We start from the raw sequence: 6000 nt of genomic DNA, 5'->3' as shown, positions 1-6000 counted from the left end.
CCCACATCATTTATCCCACTTCTCATCAATACACCTCAGCACACATGTCCCACATCATTTATCCCATCTCTCATCAATACACCTCAGCATACATGTCCCACATCATTTATCTCACTTCTCATCAATACACCTCAGCATACATGTCCCATATCATTTATCCCATCTCTCATCAATACATCTCAGCACACGTCTCACATCATTTATCCCATCACTCATCAATACACCTCAGCACACATGTCCCACATCATTTATCCTATCTCTCATCAATACACCTCAGCATACATGTCCAACATCATTTATCCCATCTCTCATCAATGCTCCTCAGCATACATGTCCCACATCATTTATCCCAGCTCTCATCAATACACGTCAGCACACATGTCCCACATCATTTATCCCATCTCTCATCAATACAACTCAGCATACATGTCCCACATCATTTATCCCATCTCTCATCAATACACCTCAGCACACATGTCCCACATCATTTATCCCATCTCTCATCACTACACCTCAGCACACATGTCCCACATCATTTATCCCACTTCTCATCAATACACCTCAGCACACATGTCCCACATCATTTATCCCATCTCTCGTCAATACACCTCAGCATACATGTCCCACATCATTTATCCCACTTCTCATCAATACACCTCAGCATACATGTCCCATATCATTTATCCCATCTCTCATCAATACATCTCAGCACACGTCTCACATCATTTATCCCATCTCTCATCAATACTCCTCTGCACACATGTCCCGCATCATTTATCCCACTTCTCATCAATACACCTCAGCACACATGTCCCACATCATTTATCCCATCTCTCATCAATACACTTCAGCACACATGTCCCACATCATTTATCCCATCTCTCATCAATACACCTCAGCACACATGTCCCACATAATTTATCCCATCTCTCATCAATACATCTCAGCATACATGTCCCACATCATGTATTCCATCTGTCATCAATACACCTCAGCATACATGTCCCACATCATTTATCCCATCTCTCATCAATACACCTCAGCATACATGTCCCACATCATTTATCCCATCTCTCATCAATACACCTCAGCACACATGTCCCATATCATTTATCCCATCTCTCATCAATACACCTCAGCTCACATGTCCCACATCATTTATCCCATCTCTCATCAATACACGTCAGCACACATGTCCCACATCATTTATCCCATCTCTCATCAATACACCTCAGCATACATGTCCCACATCATTTATCCCATCTCTCATCAATACACCTCAGCACACATGTCCCACATCATTTATCCCATCTCTCATCACTACACCACAGCACACATGTCCCACATCATTTATCCCACTTCTCACCAATACACCTCAGCATACATGTCCCATATCATTTATCCCATCTCTCATCAATACACCTCAGCACACGTCTCACATCATTGATCCCATCTCTCATCAATCCTCCTCAGCACACGTCCCGCATCATTTATCCCACTACTCATCAATACACCTCAGCACACATGTCCCACATCATTTATCCCATTACTCATCAATACACTTCAGCACACATGTCCCACATCATTTATCCCATCTCTAATCAATACACCTCAGCACACATGTCCCACATCATTTAACCCAGCTCTCATCAATACTCCTCAGCACACATGTCCCACATCATTTATCCCAGCTCTCATCAATACACCGCAGCACATGTCCCACATCATTTATCCCATCTCTCATCAATACACCTCAGCACATGTCCCACATCATTTATCCCATCTCTCATCAATACACCTCAGCATACATGTCCCACATCATTTATCCCATCTCTCATCAATACACCTCAGCATACATGTCCCGCATCATTTATCCCATCTCTCATCAATACACATCAGCACACATGTTACACATCATTTATCCCATCTCTCATCAATACACATCAGCACACATGTTACACATCATTTATCCCACTTCTCATCAATACACCTCAGCACACATGTCCCATATCATTTATCCCAGCTCTCATCAATACACGTCCACACATGTTCCACATCATTTATCCCATCTCTCATCAATACACCTCAGTACACATGCCCCACATCATTTATCCCATCTCTCATTAATCCACATCAGCACACATGTCCCACATCATTTATCCCATTTCTCATCAATACACCTCAGCACACATGTCCCACATCATTTATCCCATCTCTCATCAATACACCTCAGCACACATGTACCACATCATTTATCCCATATCTCATCAATACACCTCAGCATACATGTCCCACATCATTTATCCCATCGCTCATCAATACACCTCAGTACACATGTCCCACATCATTTATCCCATATCTCATCAATACACCTCAGCATACATGTCCCACATCATTTATCCCATCTCTCATCAATACACCTCAGCATACAAGTCCCACTTCATTTATCCCACTTCTCATCAATACTCCTCAGCACACATGTCCCATATCATTTATCCCAGCACTCATCAATACACGCCCACACACATGTCCCACATCATTTATCCCATCTCTCATCAATACACCTCAGCACACATGTCCCACATCATTTGTCCCACTTCTCATCAATACACCTCAGCACACATGTCCCACATCATTTATCCCATATCTCATCAATACACCTCAGCATACATGTCCCACATCATTTATCCCATCGCTCATCAATACACCTCAGTACACATGTCCCACATCATTTATCCCATATCTCATCAATACACCTCAGCATACATGTCCCACATCATTTATCCCTTCTCTCATCAATACACCTCAGCATACAAGTCCCACTTCATTTATCCCATCTCTCATCAATACACCTCAGCACACATGTTACAGATCATTTATCCCTCTTCTCATCAATACTCCTCAGCACACATGTCCCATATCATTTATCCCAGCACTCATCAATACACGCCCACACACATGTCCCACATCATTTATCCCATCTCTCATCAATACACCTCAGCACACATGTCCCACATCATTTGTCCCACTTCTCATCAATACACCTCAGCATACATGTCCCACATTATTTATCTCATCTCTCATCAATGCACCTCAGCATACATATCCCGCATCATTTATCCCATCTCTCATCAATACACCTCAGCATACATGTCCCGCATCATTTATCCCATCTCTCACCAATACACCTCAGCACACATGTCCCACATCATTTATCCCATCTCTCATCAATACATCTCAGCACACATGTCCCACATCATTTATCCCATCTCCCATCAATACACCTCACACATGTCCCACATCATTTATCCCATCTCTCATCAATACACCTCAGCATACATGTCTTGCATCATTTATCCCATCTCTCATCAATACACCTCAGCACACATGTCCCACATCACTTATCCCATCTCTCATCAATACACCTCAGCACACATGTCCCACATCATTTATCCCATCTCTCATCAATACACCTCAGCATACATGTCCCACATCATTTATCCCATCTCTCATCAATACACCTCAGCACACATGTCCCACATCATTTATCCCATCTCTCATCAATACACCTCAGCACACATGTCCCACATCATTTATCCCATCTCTCATCACTACACTTCAGCACACATGTCCCACATCATTTATCCCACTTCTCATCAATACAACTCAGCACACATGTCCCACATCATTTATCCCATCTCTCATCAATACACCTCAGCATACATGTCCCACATCATATATCCCACTTCTCATCAATACACCTCAGCATACATGTCCCATATAATTTATCCCATCTCTCATCAATACATCTCAGCACACGTCTCACATCATTTATCCCATCTCTCATCAATACTCCTCAGCACACATGTCCCGCATCATTTATCCCACTTCTCATCAATACACCTCAGCACACATGTCCCACATCATGTATTCCATCTGTCATCAATACACCTCAGCATACATGTCCCACATAATTTATCCCATCTCTCATCAATACACCTCAGCATACATGTCCCACGTCATTTATCACATCTCTCATCAATACACCTCAGCACACATGTCCCACATCATTTATCCCATCTCTCATCAATACACCTCAGCTCACATGTCCCACATCATTTATCCCATCTCTCATCAATACACGTCAGCACACATGTCCCACTTAATTTATCCCATCTCTCATCAATACCCCTCAGCATACATGTCCCACATCATTTATCCCATCTCTCATCAATACACCTCAGCACACATGTCCCACATCATTTATCCCATCTCTCATCACTACACCTCAGCACATATGTCCCACATCATTTATCCCACTTCTCATCAATACACCTCAGCACAGATGTCCCACATCATTTATCCCATCTCTCATCAATACACCTCAGCATACATGTGCCACATCATTTATCCCACTTCTCACCAATACACCTCAGCATACATGTCCCATATCATTTATCCCATCTCTCATCAATACACCTCAGCACACGTCTAACATCATTGATCCCATCTCTCATCAATACTCCTCAGCACACATGTCCCGCATCATTTATCCCACTTCTCATCAATACACCTCAGCAACATCATTTATCCCATCTCTCATCAATACACTTCAGCACACATGTCCCACATCATTTATCCCATCTCTCATCAATACACCTCAGCACACATGTCCCACTTCATTTATCCCATCTCTCATCAATACATCTCAGCATACATGTCCCACATCATGTATTCCATCTGTCATCAATACACCTCAGCATACATGTCCCACATCATTTATCCCATCTCTCATCAATACACCTCAGCATACATGTCCCACATCATTTATCCAATCTCTCATCAATACACCTCAGCACACATGTCCCACATCATTTATCCCATCTGTCATCAATACTCTTTAGCACACATGTCCCACATCATTTATCCCATCTCTCATCAATACACCTCAGCACACATGTCCCACATCATTTATCCCAGCTCTCATCAATACACCTCAGCACATGTCCCACATCATTTATCCCATCTCTCATCAATACTCCTTAGCACACATGTCCCACATCATTTATCCCATCTCTCATCAATACACCTCAGCATACATGTCCCACATCATTTATCCCATCCCTCATCAATACACCTCAGCATACATGTCCCGCATCATTTATCCCATCTCTCATCAATACACCTCAGCATACATGTCCCGCATCATTTATCCCATCTCTCATCAATACACCTCAGCACACATGTCCCACATCATTCATCCCATCTCTCATCAATACATCTCAGCACACATGTCCCACATCATTTATCCCATCTCCCATCAATACACCTCACACATGTCCCACATCATTTATCCCATCTCTCATCAATACACCTCAGCATACATGTCCCGCATCATTTATCCCATCTCTCATCAATACACCTCAGCACACATGTCCCACATCACTTATCCCATCTCTCATCAATACACCTCAGCACACATCTCCCACATCATGTATTCCATCTGTCATCAATACACCTCAGCATACATGTCCCACATCATTTATCCCATCACTCATCAATACACCTCAGCACACATTTCCCACTTCATTTATCCCATCTCTCATCAATACACCTCAGCATACATGTCCAACATCATTTATCCCATCTCTCATCAATGCTCCTCAGCATACATGTCCCACCCACATCATTTATCCCAGCTCTCATCAATACACGTCAGCACACATGTCCCACATCATTTATCCCATCTCTCATCAATACACGTCAGCACACATGTCCCACATCATTTATCCCATCTCTCATCAATACAACTCAGCATACATGTCCCACATAATTTATCCCATCTCTCATCAATACACCTCAGCACACGTCCCACATCATTTATCCCATCTCTCATCACTACACCTCAGCACACATGTCCCACATCATTTATCCCACTTCTCATCAATACACCTCAGCACACATGTCCCACATCATTTATCCCATCTCTCATCAATACAC

This window comes from Taudactylus pleione, unplaced genomic scaffold, assembly GCF_031769625.1.
Source record: "Taudactylus pleione unplaced genomic scaffold, aTauple2 ptg000145l, whole genome shotgun sequence".
NCBI classification, from domain to species: domain Eukaryota; kingdom Metazoa; phylum Chordata; class Amphibia; order Anura; family Myobatrachidae; genus Taudactylus; species Taudactylus pleione.
This window is presented reverse-complemented; position numbering follows the sequence as displayed.